Raw genomic sequence first — 10,752 nt, 5'->3', positions numbered from 1 at the left:
CCATGGGACTAAGCACTAGACTATATTTATTAGGTCTGGGACTCAAAGAGATCAGTAGAGTCATAAAGAAACAGGCAACTTGACCAAAGAAGAGTCAGACTTGAGGCGTCCAGGTTATCACACAATTATGCATTTATTTCAGCTATGGGCAGATACAACAGAAATAAGACATGACCTCAAGGAACTTGCAACCTGGTTGGGCAGATAAGAGAATGCTTCCCAGTTTATCATGTAAGCATATTTGTGAAACTCTGCTGTAGTGTTCACTGTTCCTGCTCCTTATCCTCTTTGTCTAATTAGGTAGGGGAAATAGGATGAAGGGAAAAATGGATGGGAAGGAAGGGGAATGTGGTGAAAATGTTGACACTTAAGGCATGTGCTTCAAGTTTACAGTAATACAGTTACAGTTTTAAAGCTGAAGCCTGTGGCTAACATCTCACCAGGCCCTCTTATTTTGCAGAGCAGAAAACCGGGCCTGTCTAGCAAAGCTCCCCAGCTGATGAGTGGCAGGACTAAAACCAGAAGCCAGGCTCACTCATTCCCAGTCTTAGGGTCTTTGCCATCACAGTGTAGTGCCTTGTGAGGTAGACTGACTGGAGTCATGGGATACGTGAATCTATCCTGAGGAGTCTTAGTTTACTCTCTCACGTTCAGATGATTTTCAGAACTATTCGATTACATCAGGAATTCGGTTAGCATGACAGTTTTCATCAATCCTCATTTCTCAGTTACTGAAATAGAATCCATCAGTGCTGAAATTCCTAGTTCTCACCAAAGGGAAAATTCAATAATCTGAAAAACAGACGAGAACGTGGTGTGTTTTTAGCTTATTTTCACCTATCCCTCTGCTTTCATATTTTCGACTGACGATTTGCGATTCTTTTTTTCCTGACCTCTTTTCTGAGTCTCCGTTTCATAGTTCAGGGGCTGCATCTCTATCTGTTTTTCAAGCCAGCTTCTCCCCCACAGATCCCTGTTCCTGTCAATGGCGCCACCCTCCTTCCAGTCACTCAGGCCTGAAACCTTCGCATCATCTCTGGCTCTTTCCTTCTTCTCTTCCACACCCCCAGCTTCTGTGGCCTCTTCCTGAAACGTGTCCCTCAATTCCATTCCTCCTTTCCAGGTCCATTTCCTACCCTCCTGCCCAGGTCCTCACAATCCCATTACCAGGTCGGGACAGTATTTACCGCTCTTGCTGCTTCCTAGTCTTGCCCTAGTAAAGCATCCCACAACCTCCTGGACTGCTCGCTAAGTCACCGTTCAAACACAAACCCCTTTGCTTCTAACTTCCCCCAGCTCCCCAGGGCCCATAGATGATAAAATACGAACCGAAACCCCTGGATAATGCTGCCTGTACCTTTGCGACCTTGCCTCGCCTTTCCCCCATAGAGCCATCCTTCCCAATCAACAATTACTTTTCTTCCCAATGCTGCCTCTTGCTCAACACCTGGGATGAGTTCTTGTGTCCTCATCTGAACTCAGTTTTGTTCAAGTCACGCAGCCGGGCAGCCGACCCTGACCCCTCCTCGAAATGCCTCTGTAAGTATCTACTGGTGGGCCCACCCAGGCAGCCTTCAGACCTATCTCCTAGAAAGATCTTCCCAGGTCTGTGCCCTTCCCAACCAGATAATTAACTCCTGCGGGGCCTGAAGCAGCCTCCCGTCTCTTCGTATTCCCAGCGCCTCTGACCAGGTAAGTGTTGGTTGATAAGGACTGAGTTGACCCGACAGGTGGTGGGAACTTGTTGAAATGAGCTGAAAGCCACCGAGAGGCCCAGAGGCACGCCTCCCTCTCCCGGCGCCCCGCGCTGCAGGGCCGGTGCTCTTCCCACCGAGTTCCTCCATCCCCTCAGCCGGGCGGCTGCCTGGGCGCAGGGGCGCACCGAACCCTCGAGGGGCGCAGGCCCGGGAGGCCGGCCCGCACGTCGGAGCCGCGGCCAGAGGCCCGGCCGTTCCGCGCTCGGAGGTAGGTGGTGCTGTTGCCGCGACTGTCTTCCTCATTGGCGCGGGGCGGAGAGGCGGAATGTTCAACTCCTGACTCGGGCGGAAGCGTGGGAGCCGCGCCGGCCGCCGTCCTCTCGACCCCCGGTCGCCGCCCCTGCCCTCGGCGCGCGCGGGGCCTCGGCGCCCCCTGCTGCTACTCGCGCCCGGCCCGGGAGCCAGGTAAGGGGCCGGCGGGAGGCCGCGGAGGGCGAGGGTGGGTGGGAGGCCCGCGGCGCTCGCGAGTCTCGGGGCCGAGGCCCTGGCGGCCTGCGGGGCTCCGCCGCGCGCCCTCCCCGACCCGGGGCCCGCGCGGCCGGCCGCGGCCCGAGCGAGCGTTGCCGGAGTTCCGCGCGGCGGCCCGGAGGCCCCGGGAAGTTCGGGCGGGTCCCACGCAGAAGTTGGCGTCCGGAAGGGCGGGCGCAGTCTGTCGGGCTTTCCCGGCCCTGCGCGCGGCGCGGGAGCGGGGACCGCCGCTTCCCCTCGCGGAACGCCGGGGCCCGAGCGCCGGAGCGCCGGCCTGGGCGCGGGCGACGCGGCCCCTCTGGGAGGCGAAACGCGAGTCTTCCAAATCAGGGCAGGGCGCGGGCCGCTTCGCAGCGGAGGGCTGTGCGTGCGAGGGGAGACCAGTAACTTCTGCTTTTCTCCCACCGCGAGCCGCCCTCCCCGGCCCTCCCCGGGACAGCGTGCGGCCCGCGCCGTCCGCACCCTCCAGCGGCCCCCTCTGCCTCCCACCGGGGCGAGGGTGCTGCTCCGCGACCCGGTGGCGGCCCTTGGCCCCCCGGGCTCTGAGACTTGCCCCCAGCCGGGAGGGCCAAGCTGAGGTCGCCGCGACGCTTGGCTGGCTCCTGACAGCTCGCAGACCAACTTTTCCAGAAACCCGGAGAGATGGCTCCGAATTGCCAGAATAAAGGGGGCAGGTCATTATTAGATTGCTGAAAGCATGTGTTTCTGATGCGCCTCGAGATGTTTGCAAAAGCGCCGTTTATGGAGGACTTAATTAGTATTTCTGTTAGTTTCTTAAATAACGAAAGCAACATCATTTGGTGGCCGGATCCAATGATACGACGATAAGCAGCTCTCTGTTAATAAGGGTGTATTAGAATCCACTTAACAATTAATGCGAGGATATCTGAGCTAAGATGGTTGCTAAAGTATGTTCTGTTTTATCCCTGAAGCTGTTTTAGGAGAGCCTTCTTGCTTTCTTGACCTCACTTGACGCTAACGGTCGGGATTTTGCGGATCCGAACCTAAAAACACATTGAAAGGCAAAAATAAACAAGTGCTTCAAGACAGTTAATGACTTCTTTGTAGTGGGCCTAGCTCCACAGTGAAATTTCATGTTGCTTTTTGATTAAAAAAAAAAATGATGGATGCATTTTAATTATGGTTTTGGTCATTTGTAGAGCCTTTGTTTAAAGTTCCAGCTACAATAGTGAGAGATTAGGGAGATTGCAAATGAACATGAATTTGGTTTGTTTGGAAAGAGTGAATTAAGATAAAGGAAGATGGTCCCATAAAGCAATGTGTGCTGTTTATTTTCGTCTTTCACAACATAATTCCTATTATACCTTTTTTTTTTAACCTGGAAAATATAGTTTGATTCAGAAGTTAGAGTGGTAATAATTCCAAAGGAAATGATCACAGTGCAATGGCAAGGAGACTTTTCTTGTCTAGGAAAGCAAATAGATGACTGATCTCTTCTTACTGTTTTTGGGAACACATAAGACACATTAAAAAGAGAAATATCCAAATATTAAGCAGGAGGATTTGGATCTAAAAATGGATGGTCAAAGATCTTGGGAACTAAGGGACCTTCTTGCCAAATAAGGAAACTTGGCAAGCTGCACTGTGTATTTTAAGTTAGCACAAGAGTGAGTGTTATTGGCAATATATTGGCTGAGTGCCTATCTGGAATGAGCAGTGAAACTGACTTTGACAGGGCTACAAAACTATAAACAGGAGTTATGAGGGGTGTGGAGGGAATAATCTAGTCAGAGAAAACGCGCTGTTACAGTGAGGTTTTGTGAAAAGAGGTCAGACATACATGAAGCTATTAGTGTGGAGTCAAAGAGAAAAATGGACAGTTTTTAGAAATTGTTGGATTCAGAGAAAAGAGAGGAGAGAATCAATGATTTTTTTCTTTTTAAACCCAGAAAAAGGTGTTTGCGGTGATACAGTACTTCTTGGAATGAGATAGCCTTGTATCTGTATCCAGAGATACTGAAAATAAAAATCAATTTGGATCATTTGTTTTCCATTTTATTCTACCCAGGACAGATTGACAGGGAGGGTGTCTCATCTATCTAAATGTAATAGGAGTAGCGAAGGCATCTTTTGGCCTTACTGCAGGGAAGATTTAGGCTACTTCTTTTGTGGCCTATTAACCTTGCCCCACTACACACAAATAAGCCAGAGCTCCAGCTGTGACCAGAAAACTGTACCTGTTAAGGAAAGAGAGCTATAAATGTGAGAGCTTAGATTGGTTTGCCTGATACATGGGTGCTTTTGTGTGGGACCATCCTACGGACTGCTGAAGGATCGATTATGCCCTGTAGCAGTTAAAATAATCCCAACCCAGGAGAAGATTCTGCGGGAACAAAGCAGCCATGCATTGACACTCTAACCCCGCATTACAGTTGCTAATAGGAAATTAAAGCCTCAAATTGAACTTTAGGTGGATAATAAGCAATCTAGTGATTACTGTCATAAAGAAAGAGCTTGTTTAAAGGGAAAAAAAAAGACAGATTTGAAGGACGGGACGGAATGATATAGTGGAAAAAAGACCTACGATATGGTGGGGAAAAAAAGATACAACTTTGAAGTCAGAGCTGAGTTTGAGTCCTGGTCATGTCACTTGTAAGTTAGGTGGTTGGCTTGGGCAGTGTTCATTCCCTTCATTGTCTATTTTTGCATCTGTAAACTGGGGACAGTGCTACCTGCTTGCTGCATAAGCCCATGAGACTACAGGTGGAAATGCTTGAAGCAGCATCGGAAACTTCAGCCACCATATTTGAGTGGTAGAGAAAGGTGTTTTTCCACATTCTCGAGTTAGAGGCAGAGCAAGTTGCTTGTTCTATCTATACCCAGGTAGCTGGCCCCGTTCCCAAAGCATACTTCATGGGAGTGTACAGGGCTTGGAGGTTTTCGTAGCAACTCTCCTGCTTTAAGGGTTTGTAAAGCAGGTTTGTGATATTTGGGGGGAAAGAATCTGAAGCTTATTGCATTTAAATATCTATATGAGGAATTTGAAGAACTTGGGAGTTATACGAGTAAGGGAAGGTTATGACCTGGAAGACCAAAACCAAAATTACTTGGAAACGTTCTTAGAGCTGCCTTTGAGCACAGCTTGTCTTCAGGGGCTGACATCCTTCTTTCTGGACTCTGTAGAAGAAAACCGAAAAGAGAAGGCAAGAATCGCTATCTAAAGGTCATGGAGTGAATCTTCACTGATGAAACTTTTCTACCAGAGTACCCTGTTGTGGAGAAGAATGTATTTCTTCAGGGATCTGTAAATAGAGCCACAAATACTCCCCCATGTAAACAAGCACTTTTTTAAACTTGTATTTCATCTTAAAAATTCATCTGAATGTTGCATTCTCTTCTGTACTGTTTGACTGTTGGACAAACCAGGACGGATAGACACTTGGCATGTTTATTCCCCCAGATGTTAAGGTGAAATGGAGTCTTGTAGGTAATGGAGTCTTGTAGGTGGTGGTTTATTCATACACCTTCTGCGCGGTGCGGCGTAGTCCGCGTGTGGGGGAGGAAGAGCCTGGCTCTGATGGATGGACCTGCCCCATTAGGCTTTGCAGCCCACCGCATGGGGTAACACCGTTCCATTTTGTGGAGAGAAGAATAGCAGTAGATCATCACCCAGAGTTTTTATTTTCGGTGGTTATCCTGGGTCTTTAAGTGTGCACAAAGTTCTTTGCTTTGGGAACGGAGGAGAGGAAGGGATGAGGGGAAAGATTAGTTGTAGGATAGAAATCCGGAGTATGACTCTTGGCTTCCCAGCCTGTTTGGGAGGAGAAATTGAGGAGAATGGCCCAGTCATCTCCATCATCTCCATCGCTGACAGCCATCACTGCTCCTCTGCCTTGCCAGGGACTCCCCGGTCAGGTTCATGTATCCCTGGGAAGGGAGACCATGCATCCTTTATAGTAGGTTGATTAGTCACAAAATACTCACAGGGTCGCTGTTCCGGCTGTTGCAAGAATCTCCTGTTCTGCGTGCCCATGTGCCATAGAACCCTCTCCAGGACAGGCAGCTCACTACTAGACAGAGTGGCAGAGTGCTTCATAGGCGACTCTAATAACCAGGAATTTTTGTTGGAATTTTTAGATCGGTGAAGCACAATGTGGGGTCTTCCGTGGCCGCCTCTGGTTTTAACAGTCCCCATTTGCTTTCATCTTATGTCGAGGTTACCAGGTTTTAACTGTCTTATTGACCCTTCTCAGGGCACATTTGTTCTAGGTAATTAGTCCAAGAGCACACCTGTTTGTTAGCTGGCAGGAGGGGTCAGATAGCTTCTTTCTGATGGAACGTGGTTAGGGGTAGAAACAAAAGCCAAGTAGCAGCAGCATTAGGGATGGCTAGGCCCACTGACTGAAGTAAGCCTTGTTTAGTCTTGTTTTCTCCCCCACCCCTCCTTCCACCCCCAAACATTTGTGAATTCCTCTTCCAGCCACTGGTAGAAATGTGCCCTCTCAATGCTCCTTTGCCCCCCTCCCAGACTCTGGCCCAGCTCTCTTCCCGGGCCTCCAGTCCTTGGACACGGTTCCTCTGCAGGGACCCCAGGTCACCCATTGTACCGGCCTCATGTTGCCTAGTTGGGCTTCTGTTTGAGCACAGACACATTTCCACGTGGTATTTCTGTGGCGTCAGTGCCCCCTGCCTCCTACGTTCCTCTTCCTCCAGTGTTTTGCCTCCAGTGACAACATTTCTGACAGGGAAATGTGTCATGGAAGTCTGTCTTCGTTAATTGAAATATTAAAGGACAAATCAGAATGTTTCATTTAACTGGCTCATTTGTATTTTAACCTTGGCTCTAATTAGAGGGATTTGTCACTTGTACGGTCAAGCATAGACTCACAAAAAAATGAAACAGTAGCTGTTCTATTTTTTAAGAGTCTCAAAGTCTATTTCTCTCTGATAGTCACGACTAAAGAGCCTATTCACTGAGCCCAACCTCTTCTGCACAAGATCAGCTGCTTTTCAGGGGCAGCCTTGAAGGGAGGAAGGAGTGTCCATGGTCCACGATACTGGTTGGTTCTATTTGCATACCTACTCTCCTCTAGTTAGTCTTACAGATCTTTCTTTGCGTGGTTTAAAAACAAAAGCAGTAAACGAACAGCCCTGCTCAAGAACAGAATGTTAGAATCTTTGCCCTTGCTGTTCTGAACAAAGACACCAAGTCAAGTTCTCCCCATGTTTTGAAGATTAGACTTGGAGGAGAAAAATCACTGTAGAGCCATAAACCAAGTGGCATTATTTTAATACACATGCAGGTAAAGCACATTTTTGTCTTATTCACTAATCTATGTTAAGGAGGCTGAAACAATGCTAGCATAAATAAATATTAGAGCAGCAAGGTTGGCAGAAGACTTTGTTGAGGGCTGTTCTCTAAAAGGGTTTTTTTTTCCCCCCTTTTGGTCCTATTCAGGTCATTCTAAAATAAATTAGTTTTCTTCCTATATTGCATCAAAAATAAACTTGTAATTTTTATGAGGAAGGGAAAAAGAAAAATGTCAGTTAAGGATAGAAAAAGAGGAAGAATCTGCATTCAGAAATTACAGGCTCGTGTAAAAAGTAGAAAAATCCAGAAAAAGTCCAAAGACCTATTTTCTAGTACAGTTAGTCCTTTTAGAAGGTGGATTTAATTAAAGAGAGAGTTATGATTTACAGGTATTTAATGACGGTGGTTACAGTTTCTTGAATCCATTTGATATGCAGTAGATAAGATCTAAAGGCAGACAGTGGCCACCACGGAAAGTAGGAATACTCAAGGAAACTACCAAAGTGAATGCCATAATTGAAATAAGTAGGTCCTAGAAATTCTATCTAAAAAGTGCAAAAAAAAAAAAAAAAGTATCTCCGTTTAATAAATTATTTTCCTTATGAAAAAGTTCAAAAGAAAATTGTCATTACACACTAATAAGATCTTGCAAAAGCTGTCCAGACCAAAAGCAGCAAACAGAGGAGTGAGGAAAAAATTAAAACATACACAGATAAGAAGGGACCAATAGTACATTTATTTATTAATCATTGCTCTGCCAAGCTACTGGAGATATAAAACGATTCTGAAAACAGAGGGAAGAGAACTATGGAGGAGAGCAGACTGAACAATGAAAGCAGAAGTCTATGATAATAAGACTTATTAACATAACTTGACAATGGTCCTTTCCATTTGTTGAGTATTGTTTACTAGGTGCTGAGCACTGCACAAAGCACTTTCATGTCTCCTACTTCCCAGCACCAGGCAGGATGGGTATTGTTGCCTGTGAGAAGACTGAGATCTGGGAAGTACAGTAGTAAGTTCACATTTGCTACTGGGCCAAGGTCTAACAGCTAGGAACTTCACATATGCTACTGGATCTAACTGGGGTCTTTTCCCTGGACCATGCTGCTTTTGTGTTGAAATAGCTGTTATTGGGAAAGGACACTCCTTAAAGAACTCAAATAATATTCTGCAAACTGGATAACTTTTGAGCTAGCAACCTGAAGTCATTTGGTGAAGGAATGGAAGAGCTTTCAATTTTTTTTTTAACTTATTGGGTCTAGAGAGGTCACGGTCAGAAAAGGTGATTGGTTCAAGGGTTACCAAGAGCTAGAGACAGAGTTCAAACTTATTATCCATCTAAGCCTAGATCTTGTTTTTTTTTTTTGTTTTGTTTTAAGTTTTAGAATGTTAGCAGGATCTTTTCTTCTTTTATTTTGTTGTTTTTAATTCAGGACAAAAGTCATTTTTTTGGACTAGAAAACTGAAAACCTTAAAGTCAAATAATACTCCATTTAAGGTTTTCTGCCTCCATGTGGTTTCAGTTTTGACAGTTTGCTGATGGTGATAATATATGTGCTTTTAGCAGTTTAGTTAATAGTTAAAAATCTTTTCTAAATTTCGATTTTCACATTTTAAAAAATTGAACAAGTTCTTTTTTTACTATTCAAGTACTCAAGTGATTGGCTTCCACCAGCACTTGTTAGTGATTTTCAGCTTTTCAGTGCTGTGACACCCTATTATGCTTTAATTTTTTGTGATATCTCCACTCTGGCTTACCCTTCAGTGCTGTGTGGTAGATCCTTATTAATATTTAAAACAGTTGTGAGAGTTTATGAAACAAAAGTTAAAATGCTACAAAATTAGGACTGGGGATTGTTGCATGGAGAAAAATTGCCTTTCCTGTGTAAAAGCAATTGTTTTAACATGGTGGGATATAAACATCACTTGATTGGGTGTGCTAGGTAAATACCTTTGTATGGGTGACTCATTACATTTGGGTGTATTCACTGGAGAACACCTCTGAAAAGTTAGACATAATTTGATCAGGTAGTAGTCTTCCCCAAGATGCTCTAAGTGTGATTAATTAGCAACTCCTATTTTCCGTTCTTCTGATCATAACTTGATCCTCTTTGAGTAATGATTTAAATTAAGGGAGGATAGCTCAAGGGGAAAAATAAATATCTTCTGTTTTTTGAAAATTTGTCTTATACCACTTTTCTCTTACGAGAGACCTAAGTTAATATCTGGTTTTGCTAACTGAAAGAAATCTGAAGAGGATTTTCACTTTTAGGGAAAGAAAGACAAAAAGGGAAAATTGCATTCAGCATTTATTTTGCAGTGAGCTGTTGATAGAGGTGGGACGCACCCCAACCCCCTACCTCTGGTACAGTACTCAGCATCAAGCCACTGTAGCTTTGAACTGTCTGAGAGCATCTGTACTTTCTTTATCTTGATTTATTTACTGCATCCATTAGCAAGATGTGTCATAAGCTATCTGAAAGGCCTAAGAGGGGTTAATTTTGGTTAATTTAAAATTTTCTCCTTGTAAATTAATGGCAGTTGCTTTTTCGCTTTACGCCATTTTCTCTAATGAAAGGTTTCAAAGGAAGGCTGTACTTTTGGATAGTGGGGAAAACCTGTTCGTGGTCTGATACTCTATATAAGGCAGTGGGGATTTCAGTCGGGTTTCTCAGCTAAGTCCATGATGCTTTGCAAGCTCACTGGAATTAAAACCTGTACTTGTACACCCCAGAATTGTTAGTCTCTTCAGTAATAAAGATGGGACTTAATTTTTTTATGGTCTCAATAAAACATTCAAGTAATTACATAGTTCCATTCATACATAGCAAGATGTATCACAAAGTGAGTAACAATGATTCTGGGAAGAACAGGATTAGGTGCGTCATCTCAAGGAATGAAGGGCCTGGAGAACAATACTTCTCAGAGGTCAGCCTTCCTCAGGTCAGTTTCAAATGTAAGCGATCCTACCTCGGTTCATCCATACTTCCTGGACTTGCTCTGTACAAAAGGTTTAGATTTATTCATATTGATCTCATCCTGGTTTAGATCTCTAGGCCTTTTTTTTTTTTTTTTTTAGATTTTATTTGTCAGATTGAGGGAGAGTGCAAGCAGGGGAGGAGCAGAGCGAAAAGGGTGAAGCAAGCTTCCCACTGAGCAGGGAACCAGATGCAGGACTGGATCTGAGGACCCTGGGATCATGACCTGAGCTGAAGGCAGAGGCTTTAACCCACTGAGCCACCCAGGTGCCCC

At 45.2% G+C, this 10,752-nt stretch overlaps 1 protein-coding gene across 4 annotated transcripts in view; it reads left to right on the top strand.

The window, feature by feature from the left end:
* Positions 1–1,653: 1,653 nt before the first annotated feature.
* Positions 1,654–10,752, top strand: part of MAP3K20 (mitogen-activated protein kinase kinase kinase 20) — a 178,723-nt gene continuing 169,624 nt past the window's right edge. The window contains exon 1 of one of the 4 annotated variants that reach the window (XM_082689575.1): positions 1,654–1,965. The gene's annotated coding sequence lies outside the window, so the exon portion shown is untranslated. Of the gene's footprint in view, positions 2,163–10,752 lie in introns of all 4 variants that reach the window. The other 3 variants (XM_082689579.1, XM_082689574.1, XM_082689578.1) reach the window with 3 other exon arrangements.

The sequence above is a fragment of the Mustela nivalis genome (assembly GCF_964662115.1).
Source record: "Mustela nivalis genome assembly, chromosome: 11".
NCBI lineage: Eukaryota > Metazoa > Chordata > Mammalia > Carnivora > Mustelidae > Mustela > Mustela nivalis.
This window is presented reverse-complemented; position numbering and strand designations above follow the sequence as displayed.